At 39.6% G+C, this 20,550-nt stretch overlaps 1 long non-coding RNA gene across 1 annotated transcript in view; it reads right to left on the reverse strand.

The window, feature by feature from the left end:
* Positions 1-19,010, reverse strand: part of LOC138167287 (uncharacterized) — a 167,756-nt gene extending 148,746 nt beyond the window's left edge. The window contains exon 1 of the long non-coding RNA XR_011169853.1: positions 18,875-19,010. This is a non-coding gene — a long non-coding RNA (uncharacterized lncRNA). The remainder of the gene's footprint in view (positions 1-18,874) is intronic.
* Between the last annotated feature and the right edge of the window lie 1,540 nt (positions 19,011-20,550).

Genomic DNA, 20,550 nt, shown 5'->3' on the forward strand with positions numbered 1-20,550 from the left:
GGGTTATCACATCAAAAAAAAGATTAGACTTATTCTACTTGGAACCTAAAGCCAAATTAAGACCACCAGGGGTAGAAGTTAAGAGAAAAGCAAATTAATTGCAGCTATCCCCAAAGGAGTGGGCTGATTTATCAGGTAGAGCTACCTATTCTGGTGACATTCCAACAAGAAATGAATGACTCCAGTTGATGTTGTCAAGGGAGATTTGTTCTTCAAGTAGGGAATGAACTCTAGGCTATATGAGTCTATGATGATTTATCCTCTAAAATTCAGTTCCCCTGGGGCATCTTTATCCTAGAGATCAGAATGAATGGGTTATCCTAAACCCTAAATGTAGTATAGAGTTTGCCTCAAGAACTCTGGGCATTCTGAGGCTGAATGATCCAGACATCTTATAGAGAAGAAATATAGAACAATTCACTGGGACACATTCTTGCATAAAACTTAACTCATAAACTAAGACTTAAATGGCTCCTCTAATTCTGACGTTGAGACAATGAAAAATTATCCTAACATCCACTCCAAAATACCTCAAAGAACTTCAATATTTAAAATATCATTCCCAAATTATCTTGTTGAACCCTTTCTAACATACTGGAATTGCATTGCCTATAGAATGTTTTTTTAAGTCCCATTTTTCTAGGCAGTTATACAACAAACTACAAATATGCAATGCAAACTTTCCAGCCATATTATATCTATCCTACAACTGCTCTGGTCTATCTAACTCTGGTCAACCACGTTTTATGCCTTCTCACTATTGTGACTTTGTCCCCATTCTGGAATGCCCTCCCATTGCTTTTTTTCTCCCTACTACTTACTTGGCACTTGGCATATGCAACATTGGAGTTTTAGTCATTTTTACTGGGTCTTAATACCTCAATTAGAGTATAAGTCCCTTGAAGTCAGGAACCATGTCTCCTACCTCATTGTGTCCCTACCTGCCATTGTTCTTTGCACATAGTAGACACTTGTTTCACCAAAAAAATTGTATAGGTACCTTAAATACCTTTCACCTATCAGAAGAAAAGAATGAAAAACAGCTTCTTCTCTATTTCTGTTTGGAAATAAAAGGGAGTTTTGAATATTTCCTCATAGCTAGTCAGTAGTCACTGATAAGATATCCTTACTGTCTTTGTACCTCTTTGTAGAGAATGGTAAATAACAAAATAACAAAAGGTTATGAAAAGAAAAAAAAAAGATTTCTGTTTATTTTGGGGCTATAATGGTTTCAAAGAAGCTTCCTTAGTCTTCTGAAGAAAAATGAAAGGGGAAAATAAAAGCAATTTCTGGTTAACTCAAGCCCCCAAAAGGGACAGGATAGTTTTACCTAAATTATCCAGGTAATTTGTTCCTTTTTTTGCTTTGGTATGGCAGGGATGGGGCGGGTGGGGGGGAGAACACTTTTCTATGGAGATGGACACATGCACTTTGGCTCCATGGTAAAAGACACATGTACTCCATCCCTTTGCTGAAGGGATTGTATAACCAAGGCTTACTGGTCAGTCTCATGGTCACTATGCAAGGAGAGCTGTGATAGAGAGGATTTGAAGCTGAGTCAGAAAAGCCCTACTCTGTGAGCAATAAAGAGAGAGGAGATATAGCTTTTGATATCTTTGGAAGCGGCTTCTTCACTGGGACATGGCCAATGCCAGTTCTTCCTTGGACTTCTAGCAAAGGAGGAGAAAAAATTTCTCTCTCTTTTCTATCTCCTCCTGAAAAACCTACGGTAGTTACAAGTATGGTAGTAGGAATATGGGCTTCCTTAGGTGAGCCTGAGATTGACAGTCATCTTCTCCTCCAAGAAGGATAGAACTGGAGGGAATACTTCCTACTGGGCAATCAGTACCAAATTCAATTCCTCTATTTCTCTCAAACTCACAAGGGAGCTACTGAGACTGAAAATGTCCATTTCTCATGGAACTTCAGCAATTTGTGCTTAGAGAAAGAAATACGAGCTAGGAAGTTGAGGATGAGCCAATATATGCCTGGCTGGTTAGAAAATATGGACTTAGAATAGCTACTTAGACAGATCCAAAGCCATGTGAATATGACCTTAGGCAAGTCATTTAACTTCCCTTAGCAGTTTCCTCATCTGTAAAATTAGGACCATTAGACTACATAGCCTCTAAGGTTACTTCTAGTTGTAAATCTATGGCCTTATCTGTTCCACAGTCTTATAAATCTCTCAGGATTCTTTACCACCTGGGAGAGAATAAGGGGGGGGGGGGCAAGCATTTGCAAAGCACCTACTACGTGCCAGGCATTGAGCTAAACACTTCACAAATATATCATTTCATCTTCATAACAACTCTGCAAGATAGGTGCTGTTATGCCCATTTTGCAGTTGAGAAAACTGAGGCAAAAAGATTTTTAGAGATTTGTCCAGGGACACTCAGATAATAATTATCTAAGACCAGATATGAACTCAGATCTTCCTGACTGTAGGCCCAGCACCCTTTCCACTGTGTCACCTTGTTGCTTCAATAATAGAATAATAGAGGTGACGGGCTAAAGTTCATGTTTTAAGTAGTGGTCACATAGACTTGGGATTCTTTTGTGGTTTAAGCATTTCAACATGTGGTGAAGGAACTCATATACCTATACCTGGCACCTATTACCTTGCACAGTGAGTACCTTTCTGTAAGGGACCTGTTAATTTACCCTTTTAGGAGAATCCCACAACAAGAGCCATGACCACATTTAAGAGATTTTCCCCAACACAAACTAGGATTGGGGCAAACAAACAAGAGGTTGGGATGAAAAGCCTGAGCCTTTCTCTTTGGAGTTAGGTTTTGCCAAAACTGGGCCTGGATTTGTTCCAGCCCAGAACTGAGGTCCCTTATGAGTAAAGAGCCCCCTAGATGATACTCCATTAATAAAACCCTATAGGAATAGCTTGTTGTAATGGGAATGTAAATTTTAAAGATCTTCCCTGCCCCTAGGCTAAAGTGCACCTGGAGCCTGGGGTGGGAGGCTTGTTTTTCAGTAGATACTTCTTGATTGGCCAGTGAGTCAATAAGGTTGTTACATTCTCTGAGCCAGGAGAAGGCTATATAAGCCCTGATGTGAGGCTTTGTTTGGGGGGCTCACTTTGAGAAGTGTTCTGTGATTTGATCTGGATTCTGGGAAGCCGTTGTCCAGAGCCCCCCCCGGCTTTGAAAAACCCAGATGTTGAAACCCAGATGTTGATTGGGTATGGATGTAATGGTTAGACAGTTTGAAATCTGTCCACTTGATCTGTTTCTGTCTTGATAATTCTGCCTGTATACTTTGAAGTTCAGGGCGCTAACCTTTTTCCCCTGAACGAGGTAAACAATATATGTTTGACTGATTAAAGTAAGCTTGTTAACCCATTTTGAGTTGCTTTCCTTTATCAAAGCAGATCCAAGAACCTGTATGGGCAGCAAATCCTGAGGACACTTGGGGTGCTTGCCGCTACACTTGTTATCTTCCTCACAAATACAATTAAATGCTCTTATAGTAGGAATAGTCTTGAGTTAGCCTTGTAACTCAGTTATATAGCTTTTCCCATCTATGGCTATTTTTGGTGTCTGGACAACTAGGTATAAATCTTGATTTTCTACTGGGTAAATCTAGAGATGGAACAGCTAGGTGGCAAAATAGTTAGAGTGCCAGACCTGGAGTCAAGAAGACTCATCTTTATGAGTTAAAATGTGACCTCAGATACTTCCTAGTTACATGACCCTGGGCAAGTCTTTGCCTCAGTTCCTTATCTGTAAAATAAGCTGGAGAAGGAAATGGCAAACCATTCCAATATCTCTGCTAAGAAAACCCCAAAATGGGCCCACAAAGAATCAGACATAAATGAAGACAACTCAACAACAGCAAACCTAGACAAGTCACTTTCCCTCATTGAATGTCTGTTTCCTGATCTCAAAAATGAAGGATGTGGATTGGGTAATCTCTGAGGCTCCATACAACTATAAATCCTTACAATCTTTGGTGTGCTATTCAGATCCCAGTCTTTGGAATAGTGAGCAGTATAACAATGGTGTATTAACCATACTTACCATTTGGTCTCTAAAAACAACTGAACCAAACCCAAACTGTGAGTGTTTTTAATCAATCACTTGAAAGTGTCTTGAAGGGGGCAGAGTCAAGATGGCGGAGTAGAAGCAGGACCTCCCCGCCACTCTGGCTTCCCACCTTCCCCAATCCATGTAAAAAGGGGACTCTAAACAAACTTTGGAGCTGCAGAACCCACTAAACGACAGAAAGAAGCTAACCTCCTGCTGAGGACAGCCCAGCAGGCCGGCACCAAGTGGCCAGCACAGCACTCTGGAAACCAAGCCCAGCCCCATGCGGAGACTTTAGCACCAAGGCAGGCCTGACCAGCTTCCGGCTGGAGGGACTCCAGATCAGCAGCAGCTGTGGCCATCTCCAGATTTATCAACACACAGATGCAAAGGACAAAGTGAGAGGTCAGTGCAGTCTGGACTTCCGGACCCACTAAGTTGGAGTGAGTGGCTTTTGCCCCCAGGGCGAGAAGCCGCTGAGACTCCAGCACAGCCAGCCAGCGCCATGTGGCAGCTTCAGCTCTTAGCCTGCTGAGTGTAGGGGGACCAAGCACCAGCCTGAGGGGTAATAGCTCTTGCGTTAACCTGCTTGGATATGGAATGCAGTCTAGGGTGGAGGTCCTGGGGTGTATGTCCAGCTTACCAGAGCATGTGGAGGCTTCAGAGAGGGCACCCATCTAATACCTCCAGCAACTGAGAAAACCTCAGTGTTTGGGATGAAAGCTCCCCTGTCTGGTGGCAGAGTCCTACTGTGGCAAAAAGCCCAGGTCAAGTGACTGAGGGGCGACATGACCAGGCAAAGGAAACAAAGCAGACAGAAGATTCCAACATTACACTCCTATTTGGGGGACAAAAAGGAGCAAAGCATGGAACAGGAGGAAGGCAGTGAAGTCAGAACTCCTGCACCAAAAGCTTCCAAGAAAGATACGAGCTGGTTACAGGCCATAGAGGACATTAAGAAGCAGATAAGAGAAGTGGAGGAAAAATTGGGAAGAGAACATGAGAACAATGCAAGAAAATTATGAAATGAAAGGCAACAACCTGACTGAGGAAAATTACACCTTAAAAAACAGACTAACTCAAATGGCAAAAGAGGCTCAAAAAGGCAATGAGGAGAATCATTCCTTCAGAATTAGATTGGAGCAAATGGAAGCTAATGACTTTACGATAAATCAAGATGTTGTTAAACAGATCCAAACAAATGAAAGAATAGAAGGCAAAGTGAAATATCTCATGGGAAAAACCACTGACCTGGAAAATAGATCCAGGAGAGATAATTTAAAAATTATTGGACTACCTGAAAGCCATGATCAAAGTAAGAACCTACAAATCATCCTCCAGGAAGTTCTCAAAGAAAACTGCCCTGATGTTTTAGAACCAGAGGGCAAAATGCAGGTTGAAAGAATCCACCAATCACCTCCTGAAAAAGATCCCAAAAAGAAAACTCCTAGGAATATCATAGCCAGGTTCTGGAATTCCCAGATTAAGGAGAGAATATTACAAGCAGCCAGGAAGAAACAATTTGAATATTGTGGAAACACAATCAGGATAACCCAGGATCTGGCAGCTTCTACACTGAGGGATCGAATGGCTTGGAATATGATATTCTGGAGGTCAAAGGAGCTGGGATTAAAACCAAGAGTCACCTACCCAGAAAAACTGAGTATCATGTTTCAGGGGAAAATATGGTCATTCAGTGGAATAAAGGACTTTCCAGCATTCTTGCTGAAAAACCAGAGTTGAATAGAAAATTTGACATTCAGATACAAGAAGCAAGAGAAGCATGAGAAGGTAAACAGGGAAAATAAATCATAAGGAACTTATCAAAGTTGAACTATTAACATTCCTACATGGAAAAACAATAATTGTAACTTATGAAACTTTTCTCAATAGTTGAAGGGAATGGAAATATATATATCCATATATGAGGGTATATGGGCATATGAATACATATATGAATGTGTGTATATATGTTTACAGGTACACATAGATAGAGGGCACAGGACCAAGTTAATAGGAAAGGATGATACTTAAAAGGTGAAATTAAGAGGTGAGAGAGGAATATAATGAGAGGAGATGGGGAGAGACAGAATGGGGTAAACTCTCTCATATAGAAGAGTCAAAGGAAAATGGTTACAATGGAGGGGAAGAATAGGAAGGCAAAAGGGAATGGGCCAACCTTATTCCCATTGAATTTGGCTTGAGGAGGGAATGAAATACACACTAAATAGGGTATCTCACCCAACAGGAGAGTAGGTGGGAAGGGGATGAGAGGGGGGATGGTGGAAAGGAGGGCAGGCTGCGGGGGAGGGAAGTTGGAAGCACCCACTTTTGAAAAGGGAAGGGATCAAAGTGGAGAATAGAACAAGTGGGAGGTGGGATAGGAGGGAGGGAAATATAGTCAGTCTTTTACAATATATCTACTATTTTTTTGCATTAGCCACACATGTACAACCTATACTGAACTGTTTATCTTCCCAGTAAGGGTGGGTAACAAGTGAGGAAGGGAATGAATCTAGAATTCAAAGTTTTAAAATCAAATGTTTAAACATATATACATATATATATGTATGTATGTATGTATATACTATTTTTAATACTCTTTTACATATGATTGGGAAATAAGATATACAGGCACTAGGGCATAGAGATCCCCTGGAAAAGTTGAAAGGGGTATGGGAGAAGATATGTTAGAGAGCAGATTGGAGGAGGGGATATCCTGTGGGACTGCTATTTTGGGGTGGTGGGTAGGGGAAAAACGGGGATAAAATTTGTAACTCAAAATCTGGCAGAAATTAATGATGTAAATCAGAAGTTAATAAATCATTCGGAAAAAAAAAAGAAAGTGTCTTGGAAAGATGAGAGCTAACATTATGAGATGATTAACTTTTATAGACTTGGCTTTTCTCAGCAATGCAAGGTTCTAAGAGAACTCCAAAAGGCTCATGATGGAAAATGCCATTCATATCCAGTGAAAGAATTATGGAGTCTGAATGCAGATCGAAGCATACTATTTGCTCTCTCTCTTTTTACATTTTGTTTCTTCTTTCCCATGGTTCATTCCATTGGTTATGATTCTTCTTTTCAACGGGACTAATGTGAACATATGTTTAATATGAATGCATATGTAGTGCCTATATAAGATTGCACACCATCTTAGGGAGGGGGGAGGGGAGGGAAGAGGAAAAATTTAAACCTCAAAAACTTGTGGAACTGAACATTGTAAACTAAAAATAAATTAATTTTTTTTTTAAAGAAGAGGGATAGGGCCAGCTAGGTGGCACAGGGAATAGAGCACCAACCCTGGAGTCAGGAGGACCTGAGTTCAAATCCAGCCTCAGACACTTAATACAAAAACTAGCCTGTTACCTTGGGCAAGCCACTTAACCCCAATTGCCCTACCTCCCCCCCTCCAAAAAGCAAAATAAAAATAAAAAAATAAAAGAAGAAGGCTGCCTGCTTAATTAACTAGACGAAAGTCCACTCAGTTGAGAAGACAATCTATAGCACCTAGAAGATATGAATATTAATGAACGTCCATTCACAGGAAGATGTATATGAGCAGATATTGAGAATAGTAAAAGAGTCCCAACCTTTCTTCCCACCCAGATAAATACATGCTAGAGTTCATCTTGCAGGATTATAACTATTGCAATAAACGCAAAGCACATAATACAGAATGTCCCCTTATGTCACAGCTGAAAACTGTAGCATAAATATTTTTGTCAGTTGATTTTATTCTACAGATGTTTTTTGAGGATTTGTTGTTGAAACAACCAATCCTCTCCAGAATTTAAGAGGAAAAAAAACTTTTGGCAGTACTTTAAGTGTCAACTAATTAGTTCCAAATTACAGCTGAACATTTTGAAATGTATGCATCGCCCACGTAAATGCTGAGTGAATTTATTATAAATAGAATTTCAATTACCATGAGAGAAACACACACAATGACTGGAATAGGCAATGCTGTTAATGGTTATTAAGCAGCTTATTAAAAGCTCTCCAGGTCAGTGACATCTGCTGATTGATTGATTGAACAATGTTTTAGCAACATAGTATAGTGGGAAAAGATTGTGGGAGTCAGAAAATCTGGACCCCTACCTAAATGTATAAGTGGGAAAAAGACTCATAACCAAGAGTCAATTTTATCATTCTAAAGAGGTTTTTGTAGGATCTCAAAAGCATCTTCCAGATTGAAAATTGCATGATTCTTTTTATTTGGAATACTATGTGGTCAGTTCTGTGCTAGGCACTGTAGGGATGAAGTCTCTGCAGCTGGTTTGTATCTTCTAGAAGACAACATAAAATTATTTGAAAACCACATAAAATAGTATATAATTTAAGTATTAAATCGGTCGTTAAGCTATAAGTCCTATTGTCCTTCACATGGAAGGGAAGTCAATAAGATCTTGCCTATGCCAATTAAACCTCATAAAGGAGATAAGAATTGATCAGGCCTTTAATGATTCCTAGGATATAAATAGGTAGAGGGAAGAAAGTAGTTCATTTCTGCAAAAGTAATCATTTTATTTAATTCAGCAAACATTCTTAAACATTTCTATATAGGCACTGAGTAGGGGATACAGAAAACTATACTATGCTCTCAAGGAATATACATTCTATTGAAAAAAGAAAAAAAATTAAACAAACATTGTATACACTGATAAACACTTATTTCATATAGTTTTTTTTTTCTGGTTCTTCATTTTATGTCAATTCATAGAAGTGTTCCCAAGATTCTCTGTATTCATCATACTCATCATTTCTTATGGAACAGTACTATTCTATTACACTCTTTGACATAATTTGTTTAGCCATTCCCCAATTGATGGGCATCTACTTTGTTTCCAGTTCTACAGATAAGTAAATACAAAGCATATTCAAAATGAAATAATTAAGAGTCCGGGGAGGAAAAGGTCTCCTACAGGTGGCAGCATTTAAGTCAAGCATTGAAAAGGTTTTGAAAATTCAGCAAAGAATATTCATATCATCAAAGTCTTTGGCATTGTCAAATGGTTCAACATCAGAAACAGATAATATTTTATCAGTAGAAATCATATAAAAGAAGTGACATAACCATCAGTTTTGCCACCTTTCCATCTCAGTTTCAACTGAAACTTTCAGTATGTGTGGCCTCCCTCATTGGAAAGCAGGGGTTGTACTTAATAAGTGCTTTATTTTATTGAAAGAAATTACAAGTAGATGTGAAGAGGAAGAGTATTCTAGGGATGGGCACTGAAGCAACAGGGGATACCATGTATAAGGAATGGCAAATAGACCAACATGGCAAAAATGCATTAGAGGAAGCTATGTGAAATCATTCTGGAAAGGTAAGTTGGAGCCAAACTGTGAAAGGCTTTAAATGTTATACAAAGCTGGGGCGGCTAGGTGGCGCAGTGAATAGAGCACTGGCCCTGGAGTCAGAAGGACCTGGGTTCAGATGTGACCTCAGACACTTAACACAAAAACTAGCTGTGTGACCTTGGGCAAGTCACTTAACCCCAATTGCCCTTCAAAAAAAAGTAAAAAGGGAAACAGAAACTGGATTTAGGATGATCAATCAGTAATCTAGGGTTAGGTGATGAAGGCCTGGTCTATGATAAGGCAGTGGTTATGAAGAGTTGATGACTCCCTATATAGTTTATATGAGTAAGTTGTGGTCATCACTCCAAAAACAGCATTTTCCACATCAGCTCCATTTCTTCTGGGAATGTGGTATCTTTCCAAACATACTCATATTATGTAACCACTACCAACAAAATTAGTCCTATGTAGACTTCAGTGTCTTTTAATTTCCTTTCCCATACCCATGTCTACTACTTAATTCTGCCACGCCAAGCAGTCAAGAATCCCTATCCATGACATGCCTCTTATAGAACAGAAGTTCATGGTCCAGATTCCAAACTCCTAATCACCATCAAAACTTACCTGGTCTGTATCCCATTATTTCTAACCCTGGTCTCCTCTACATATTCTGATTTTTTAAATCTTGTCTCATTTTACATTTCTAACTTTATCTCTCCTACTCATGGACACAAATTCAACACTGAAGTCAGACTAGTCTAGACTCACTATTCTATGAACCTGTCTTGTTCTTTCCTATCTCTGTGCTTTTTTTTTAATGACTATCTCCTAGTCTCAAATCCTGACCTTCCTTCTCTAAATCTATTAAAATCTTTAGCCTCCTTCAAGGATTAGCTACCTCCCATGAAGCCTTCCCTTTACTACCCCAAGTAAAGTCATCTTCCCCACCTAAGAACTTCCCAAGCATTTATATATGCTATTAATTTAGAATAAATTGAGAGAAATTATTTTTCCATGTGTATAAGTCATATCTCTTTGATAAGACTGTCAGTTCTATGGATGCAGACATTCTTTGTTCTATTTTTACAGCACATAGCAGGGTAATTTTGTACACAGTAAGTGCTCATTAAGGGTTTGTTGACAGTGGTGACACATATGGCAGTGGAAAGAAACAAACCTAGAGTTTAAAGATTCAGGGATTCAGTCTCAGCTCTGGCATTAAATAATTGTGTGATTTTCATATCACTTTTCTGTTTCCTTGTCTATAAAATAAAGGGGTTGGATTGATGAATTTGCAAAGTCATCGGATCTGAACTGAAAGGCAACTCAGAGAAGATCTAATTCAACTAGTGTTCAAATAGGATTCCCTAATAATGGTCACCCCACCACCAACTGAACACCTCCAATGATGGAGAGCCTTCTATCCTCTGAGGTAGTGAGTGCAATGCCCCAATTTAAGACAACTTTAATTCTCAGGAATATTTTTTAAACACAGGGCAAAAATCTGACTTTCTGTAGCTTCTAGCCACTGTTCCTAATTCTGACCCCTGAAGACCACAGAGAAAAAACTTTTAATTCCTTTTCCATATAATGACCCTTCAAATACATGGAGCTAGTATCATATTCTTCTGAAAAACTATAATATTGGGTACTGAAAAAAGTGAGCAGGTGTAATTGCTGAGCAGCTGACTTACAAAAATAAGGAGCAATAGACACAGGACTGGAGAATATAGCAAGTGTTTCTTTTTTTTTTTAAAGAGGGAAGGCAAGCTATAGGTTGGTAATCTAGATTTCTATTTCTAACAAAGTTCTAGAAAATATTGCTGAAGGGATGGTTTTTCAGCATTTAGAAGGAGAAACAGCAATCACAGAAAGTTTGAGTGGTTTCATCAGGAGCAGTATGACAAACTAATTTCTTTTTTTTTTTTTTTACACAGGATACCTACACTGACAGATTAGAGGAATGCACCAGACATAGTAATTTCAACATTGAATTTGACATGCTTTATTTATGTACAACACAATTAAACAATGAACTGATTTGAATCATCAGACCCCAAAAATAGTTATTAATAAATTGATGTCATTTTGAAAGGAGGACTTAAGGGAAGGATTATTGTAATAAATCCTTGGCTATGGATTTTTGGACAGTTTTATCAATGACTTGGATTAAGTCACAAAAGGTATACTTGTCAAATTCATAAATTACACAAAGCTGGAAGAAAAAGCTAAAGGATAACAGTCAGGTTCCAAAGAGATCTCTATGTATTAGAGGTGAAGAGGGAGAACAATTGAACCATGAGGGTCAGTGTCTTAATACAACCTAGCAATAATTCAATCATTATCATTTGGGGGCTGTCATGTTATATTGTTGTTTCATATTGACCCTGCAATCCACTAAAAGTTCCAGATTTCTTTCATACAGACATCTAGGCACCACTCCCCCAATTCTGTATCCCTGAAGTTGATTTTTGTTGATTTTTTTTAAGCCAAAAGTAGAACTTTAAATATTTTTCCCTTTTAAATTCCACCTTATGAAATTTAGTTTAAAACTTTTTGGATGGGGGGGGAGGGAAGGGGCAGAGCCAAGATGGAGGAGCAAGAAGCAGGACCTCCCCACTGCTCCAGCTTCCACCTTCACCAATCCATGTAAAAAGGGGACTCTAAACAAACTTTGGAGCTGCAGAACCCACAAAACGACACAGAGAAGCTAACCCACTGAGGACAGCCCAGCAGGCCAGCAGGAATCAGCCAGTGCAGCTCTCTGGGAGCCTAGCCCAGACCCACGCCAAGGCTTTAGCCCCAGAGCGGGCCTGACCAGCCACAGCTGGAGGGACTCCAGAACAGCAGGAGCTATGGCCATCTCCAGATTTATCAACACACAGATGAAAAGGACAAAGTGAGAGGTCAGTGCAGTCTGGACTTTGGGACCCAGTAAAGGAGAGTGTGTGCCTTTTGCCCCAAGGGCGAGAAGCCACTGAGGCACTGGCACAGCCAGCGAGCACCACATGGCAGCTTCAGCTTCTGGCCTGCAGAGTGTAGGGGGACCAAGCACCAGTCTGAGGGGTAGTCACTCTTGCTTTAACCTGCTCGGATCTGGATTGCAGTCTAGGGTGGAGGTCCTGGGGCATGTGTCCAGCTTGTCAGAGCATGTGGAGACCTCAGAGAGGGCACCCATCTAATACCTCCGGCAACTGAGAAAACCCTAGAATTTAGAATGAAAGTTCCCCTGTCTGGTGGCAGAGTCCTACTGTGGCAAAAAGCCCAGGGGTCAAGTGACTGAGGGGTGACATGACCAGGCAAAGGAAACAAAGCAGACAGAAGATTCCAACATTACACTCCTATTTGGGGGACAAAAAGGAGCAAAGCATGGAACAGGAGGAAGACAATGAAGTCAGAACTCCTGCACCAAAAGCTTCCAAGAAAGATATGAGCTGATTACAGGCCATAGAGGACCTTAAGAAGCAGATAAAAGAAGTGGAGGAAAAACTGGGAAGAGAAATGAGAACAATGCAAGAAAATTATGAAATGAGAGTCAACAGCCTGCCTGAGGAAAATAACACTTTAAAAAACAGACTGACTCAAATGGCAAAAGAGGCTCAAAAAGGCAATGAGGAGAAAAATGCCTTAAAAAGCCAGATTTGCCAGATGGAAAAAAGAATCTCAAAAGCTTAATGAGGAGAATCATGGCTTCAGAATTAGATTGGAGCAAATGGAAGCTAATGACTTTATGAGAAATCAAGATGCTGTTAAACAGATCCAAACAAATGAAAGAATATCTCATGGGAAAAACCACTGACCTGGAAAATAGATCCAGGAGAGATAATTTAAAAATTATTGGACTGCCTATGATCAAAGTAAGAACCTACAAATCATCCTCCAGGAAGTTCTCAAAGAAAACTGCTCTGATGTTTTAGAACCAGAGGGCAAAATACAGGTTGAAAGAATCCACCGATCACCTGCTGAAAAAGATCCCTAAAAGAAAACTCCTAGGAATATCATAGCCAGGTTCTGGAATTCCCAGATTAAGGACAGAATATTACAAGCAGCCAGGAAGAAATAATTTGAATATTGTGGAAACACAATCAGGATAACCCAGGATCTGGCAGCTTCTACACTGAGGGATCAAAGGGCTTGGAAAATGATATTCTGGAGGTCAAAGGAGCTGGGATTAAAACCAAGAGTCACCTACCCAGCAAACTGAGCATCATGTTTCAGGGAAAAATATTGTCATTCAGTGGAATAGAGGACTTTCCAGCACTCTTGCTGAAAAAAAAAAACAGAGTTGAACAGAAAATTTGACATTCAGATACAAGAAGCAAGAGAAGCATGAGAAGGTAAACAGGGAAAAGAAATCATAAGGAACTTATCAAAGTTGAACTATTAACATTCCTACATGGAAAAACAATAATTGTAACTGATGAAACTTTTCTCAGTAGTTGAAGGGAATGGAAATATATATATATATGTCCATATATGAGGGTATATGGGCATATGAATATATATGTGAATGTGTGTATGCATATATGTTTACAGGTATACATAGAGGGCACAGGACCAATTTAACAGGAAGGGATGATACTTAAAAGGTGAAATTAAGAGTGAGAGAGGAATATAATGAAAGGAGATGGGGAGAGACAGAATGGGGTAAACAATCTCATATAGAAGAGCAAGGGAAAATGGTTACAATGGAGGGGAAGAATAGGAAGGCAAAAGGGAATGGGTCAACCTTATTCCCATTGAATTTGGCTTGAGGAGGGAATGAAATACACACTAAATAGGGTATCTCACCCTATAGGAGAGTGGGGCGAGGGGTGGGGCGGAAGGGGATGAGATGAGGGATGATGGAAGGGAGGTCAGGCTGGGAGGGGGAAGTTGGAAGCACCCACTTTTGAAAAGGGATGGGATTAAAGTAGAGAATAGAACAAATGGGAGGTGGGATAGGAGGGAGGGAAATACAGTCAGTCTTTTACAATATATCTACTATGTTATTGTTTCGCATTAGTCACACATGTACATCCTATAATGAATTGCTTATCTTCCCAGTAAGGATGGGTGACAAGGGAGGAAGGGAATGAATCTGGAATTCAAAATTTTAAAATAAAATATTCAAATATGTATGTATATATATATATATGTGTGTGTTCCAAATCAAAAATATATATTATCAATACTATTTTACATGTAATTGAGAAATAAGATATACAGGCACTGGGGCATAGAGATTCATTGGAAAAGTCTAAAGGGGTACAGGAGAAAATATGGGAGAGAGCAGATTGGAGGAGGGGATGTCCTGTGGGACTGCTATTTTGGGAGGGTGGGTAGTGGAAAAACAGGGAGAAAATTTGTAACTCAAAATCTGGCAGAAATGAATGATGTAAATCAGAAGTTAATAAAGCATTTGAAAAAAAATTAAAAAAAAAACTTTTTGGATCCCAGCTCTGACATTCAATGTGTTAGCTCTCCCTCTCAATTTTATTTCATCTTCAAATTTCACTAGTATGCCTTCTATGGCTTCATACCTGAAACACTCCACTAAAGTTCTCCCTTCAGGTCAAAATCCATTCATTAATCATTGTGGGTTGAGTCATTCAAACTGTTCTGCGTCTACCTGACAGCATATTCATCTAGCTCACATTATTTCCATATTTTTGTTAAGTATATCACAACTGTATTAAATTCCTGGCTGAAATTCAAGTATACTATATCCACAACATTACCTAAATCTAGCCATTCCATCCAAAAAACTCTACTAACAACTATTTACAAAACACTGTGTTAGGTGCCAAGAACACTTAAAAATGGCACAATCCCTGCTATCAAGATCTTACATTCTGCTGGGGAGAGATGACTTTATGTAGTCAAAAACAATAAGAGGTGTGATAAACCAAAGGAAAGATCTCAACAAAGTATTTTAAAAGAAGAAAGGAGAAGGAAGAAGAAGAAAAGGAAGAGGGAGAAGGAGAAAGAAGAGGAAGTATAAGAAAGCACTTTTAGCAGTATGGACCAAGTAACAGTTCATGGAGAAGTTTTGGCAACTGAGTTAATCCAGGAAGGAAAAAAAGGAATTGTGAATGGAGTTCATTCCAGGCAAAAGGAGAAACTGAGAGTGAATGTACCAAAGGCTAGAGTTGGCATAATGAGTATGGGGAATAGGTAATTCAGTTTAGTTGGAATATAGAGTATGTATACATAGAGGAAACTACATAAGGAAGTTATGTTAAATAAAGTTAGAAAAGGAAAGTAGCCAGATTATAGATGTTCTTAAATGGCAGGCTAAGGTATTGCTATTTTATCTGAGGTGCAGCAGAGAAACTTTGAAATTTTTTGAGGAGGGGAAGGCCAAGTTCAGACCTCTGTGGAGGAAAGATTATTTTGGCAGCTGTGTAAAGGATGGGTCAGAAAGGAAAGAAGAGAGAGACTAAAGGCTGGGAGATCAATTTGGAGCATGTGATGGGGAATTATTACAACAATCCAGAGAAGAGGTGAAAAGGATCTGAATTAGAGTGGTAACAGAGAGGAGAGAGGGGAAGGATTTGAGACATGGTACTGGGGGATAATTGACATTTGGCAACTGATTGGGCATAGGAGATGAGAGAAGAGAGAAGAGTCCCCAGTGTCTGGAACCATATTGTCTGGGACATAGTAGGAGATAACTAAGTGATTTGACTGAGTTTGAATGATTATTGAATGAATGAGATAAAACGATGAGTCCAAGGTTTTGATCCTGAATTATTGGCAGGATGCTGTTATCATCAGTGAAATGGGGGGGGTGAGGGGGAGAGAGAGAGAGAGAATATAATCAATGGAAAAAGTTCCTAGAGATGAGGTGAACCCAAGGGTCAAAGCGAAGGTGTTTGCTTTTGCAAAGCAAATCCTCTGAGACTGAAACAAAGGAGGAAGAGATGAGTGAAGGCACTGAGAGGTTTTGAGACATGGAGGAGGAAGTGAGAGGCTCTCATAATGGATGACCTCAATCTTCACAGTAAGTAGGAGGCAAGACCATCTGCTTAGCAAGAAGAATTTGATGGATGGAGATGGGAGCTTCAGGGGGAAAGGAGGTTTGGAATAATTACTGTGAGGATTGTGATATAGAACATATCAAAGATCAAGAAAATAATTGCCATGTTATCATGGTGACCAAACTTAGTAGAAATAACATGAATTTGTTGTTAACCCAATGTGCATGATTTCATGACTTATTCCAGAAACATTCATTGACTTGGGAGTAGGAACAGAAAAGAAAGAACTTGGAGGAAATCAAGCTTGAAGATCAATAAGGCAAGAAGAGCAGCAGAATAAGGGGGGAGTGTCTTATTGAACTGGTTATCTATTAGCCCAAACATACTTAAGAAACCCCAAGAAGTCCTTTGCCTGTACTGGGAGGCTCACTGTACTCCTGCTGTGCAAGTCAGCTTCTAGAGTCATTTGTCTGCTTCATAAAGCCTTGAAGCTTTCTGGAATGTGGCTCCATTGGTACTGGAACCCAGTGTTCTTGACGCAGTTTTGAAGCCCTCAGCAAGAAGGCCCATTGCTGAGATGAGGGTTTTTTCATTTGATCATGAAGCAAAATTGTCACTATATCATCAACTACATGAGCAAGTAAAGGATGGGTGTATATGTGATTCTTTTTTTTTTTTTTTGCTTTTTGGAGGGCAATTAGGGTTAGGTAACTTGCCCAGGGTCACATGACTAGTTTTTTTTGTGTGTTAAGTGTCTGAGGCTGGATCCGAATGCAGGTCCTCTTGACTCCAGGGCCAGTGCTCTATTCACTGCACCACCTAGCCGCCCTCTCCCCCCCCCCATATGTGATTCTGATTTATGAATGAATCAAAGTCAAGGAGAGAGTCAACAAGCCTTGGGAGAGGCCTGTTCAAGCACATTGCCCTATTCCCAGGATCAGACTAGGGGTCAAAGCCAAAAATCTAGATGGTAAGAGGGAGCTCCTCAAGTTCACAAGCAGCAAGTCCAAAGCCAGGAAGATCAATGTGTTTACGCAGAATGAGTGGGAGTTGAGGGGAGGGGAGGGGGTAGGCAATAACAGGAAGAAGGAAGTTAAGGACCTGGATGAATGTTGATTTGTTCCAACATAAAGAATCAACCTGAAGAAGGATGGGGGGAAAATATATCAGCCTGCATCTAAAGAGGGTTAATGCCACTGGGACTCAAGGGACTATAGAATAAAGTCACAGAAGGGTTTCAAAACATGAAGTTTAGTGTTGGTTATAATGTATATAGGAGAACTGATGTAGAAATGAAGTGAGTAGGACCACAAGAACAACATTGACAATAACAACATTGTAAAGATAAACAACTGTGAAAGACTTAAGAACTCTTCTGAACATCAATGTCCAATGATGATTCCAGAGGACTCATGATGAAACATTCTACCTCCAGACAGAGAAAGAATGAACTCAGGGTATCAAATGAGACATCATTTTTTGGATATGTACAGTGTGAAAACTAGTATTGTTTTATTATACATGTTTGTTAAAAAGGATTTTATTTTCATTTCTTTTTCAGTGGTAGGGGTCAGGGAAGGAGGTGGAAGGGAGAAAAGGTGGATTTCTGTTCATTCAAAAACATTTTTAAGAAACCTTAAAAATAATAATGTATTCGGACCATTAATGTCAAGTACATTGGTAGGTGCAATGCTATGAAAATACCTAAGGGACAGTGAGTTTTTGGTGTGCCATACACCAGTATTGACATATATTGACTACCTACTTCATTCACCTAGAAGCTTGGCAAGAAGCACCATCCCTTTCTGTGCATGAAGGCATGATTAAAGGAAGAGGAAGGGGGGGGTGCAGGTGGCATAGCAGATAGAGTGCTAGACTTGGAGCCCAGGAGATCGAATCTCAAACATTTACTAGCTGTGTACACCCTGAGCGGTCATTTAACTTCTCTTGGCCTCAGTTTCCTCATCTGTAATATGAGAGTGCTGCACGCGATGACCCCTGAAGTCTCTTCTCGCTCTAAATCTGTGATCATATGACCCTCCCTTTCCTAGCTCACAGTGGGCAAAGCAATGGAAACATTCTCCCCCTTCCCCATCCCAACAATAAGAAATTTGAGTGACAGTTTTCACTTTTAACCACAAGTCCTAGAGTTATTTAGTAGGTTATTCAGCTACAGAAGATATAGAAGCTAGTTAGCTTTTAAAAATATTATTTTAAAATGCAGCCCCGGTAGATCATTAAGGCATATACACCAGGAGTAGATTTCATTTTAAATAATTAGTGTGAGAGTATTATCTAAGGCAGATACATCGGTATAAATCGATTTTAAAGTATGCCTAGGCACTAGCAAAGAATAAGAATGAATAACTTACAAATTCCAACATTGGCTCTCCTGTGGATTTTATATTTCTATCTCAGTGTCCCCAAAATTAAACTATCCAGGAGAGAAATGCTACCTGCAAAGATGAGGATTAACTGATTTATGGGAAGAAAAGCCCTCTGGTTAATTTTTCCTCCCTTTCACTAATTCATTTCAAGGCCCATATTTTCTGTTGTTTGTAGACTCACCAAAGTCTGCAAAGTATGGGATCCAAAAAGTGAAGCTTAATTATGCTGGCCCATGCACAGAGCTCCCAGTCAGAATCCTGGGCCCAGGAGAGTGAAGAGAATCTCCTTCCTTTGGTGTCTGACAAGCAGCCATCCCATTCCTATCTGGGCCCTAAAGTAATAGGCCAAAACAAGGTCAATGTTATTAAGGGTGGGAGGGGATGAAAATGTATCTTTCCTATCCTCTCCCTTAGTTTCAAGCCTTCCAGACCACATTTCCAGAGTCACGGCCATCCAGAACTGAAACTATTATTTCAAACCCTCGGGGTCTAGTTTTATCTTCTACAACCATTGCTCAGAGAGGGCTACAAAAAGAGGAGTTTTAAAATACTGCCTTAAAAAAAGTTTCCCCCTTAACTTATTTTTACCCTTCCAACCTCTGTCTCCATGGAAATGGGGTCAGAGGCCTCAGGGAGCTAGCAGGGAGCCCACAGCTGAGAATGAGAACTCTCACTTAGAGACTTCAGCTGAAAGCTATAAACTGGTTTACAAAGACCAGCTGAGTCTTCTGGCTCCTCAAGTCTGTGGTTTTTTACACTGGAAAAATAAGGGTGTATTTTTTGCAGGGCTGGGGAGGGGGATTTTTTTGGTTTGATTTTTTTTCCAAGGGGCATATTACCCTAAAAACATTATGACAGCCTTGATTTAATTGAGAAGAGGGTTGGTGAAAGAATTCTATTTAGAAACAGTTTCTTGGACACTTTTTTTTTCACTTTTAAATATGTTTAAACTCTTATGTGTAATCAGTAAGGAAGGACTTAGCACAGACCTGCTCTCTGGCCTTGTTCAGGAAGACGAAGGCCTAGGGCGAAAAGCATATGAGAACAATCGCTGGAGACCGTCAGTTAGTGCCTTTACAAGCTGGCAGACAAAACCTCAGAGCAGCAAAATTCAAGATTTTTTTTTTTTAGAAAAATTCAATATAATAGTTGATCAGTACCTTATCACAAAAGCACCATTCAACCCTAAAAATAGTTTCTTTTTTAAAATGCAAGTTTTAAAATATTTTAAGTATATATTAGGCTGCTAGGTTGTGCTGATTATTATTGCTGTTTTTTTCCCCTGTACCTTCTCGAATTTGTGTATGTATGTGTGTGTATACATACACATATATACATACACACGCAATTTTTTTAACTTTAAAAATTCTGTTTAATGACAAAAACAAAGCAGGTTGCATTTGTCAACTCACTTAAATATGAAAGATCTGAGGGAGGCAGTACCCCAAACATGCAAAATATTTAGAAGTAAAATTTCAAAGCAAAGAAAGGAATTTTAGCAACAGGTAGGTGGGGCTAGCCCCAGCTAGAGGCAATTTTAAATGGTTTTCTTTTATGTTATTTTTCCTTATGGCTTAAAATTTTCCTGTGTAAAGATTACATACTCTATGGTATGTTTGAGTCATTTTACATAATGTCTCCAATGCTCTTACATAAAAGGTCAGTTTTTATTCTTAAAAGTCCAACCACTCAAAAAAACTCTGAATTTTCCACTTTCATGCCTGCAAATATCACAAACCAAAGAAAAGATCTCTCTCTCTCTGTCTCTCCTTTCTCTCTCTTCTCTTTCTCCTCTCTCTCTCTCTCTCTCTCCCCCCCCTCCTACTCTCTTTCTCCTCTCTGTCTCCTCTTTCTCTC

The sequence above is a fragment of the Petaurus breviceps genome, unplaced genomic scaffold, assembly GCF_028583685.1.
Source record: "Petaurus breviceps papuanus isolate PSGF00001 unplaced genomic scaffold, PetGlider_PUasm1.0 229, whole genome shotgun sequence".
Lineage (NCBI taxonomy): Eukaryota > Metazoa > Chordata > Mammalia > Diprotodontia > Petauridae > Petaurus > Petaurus breviceps.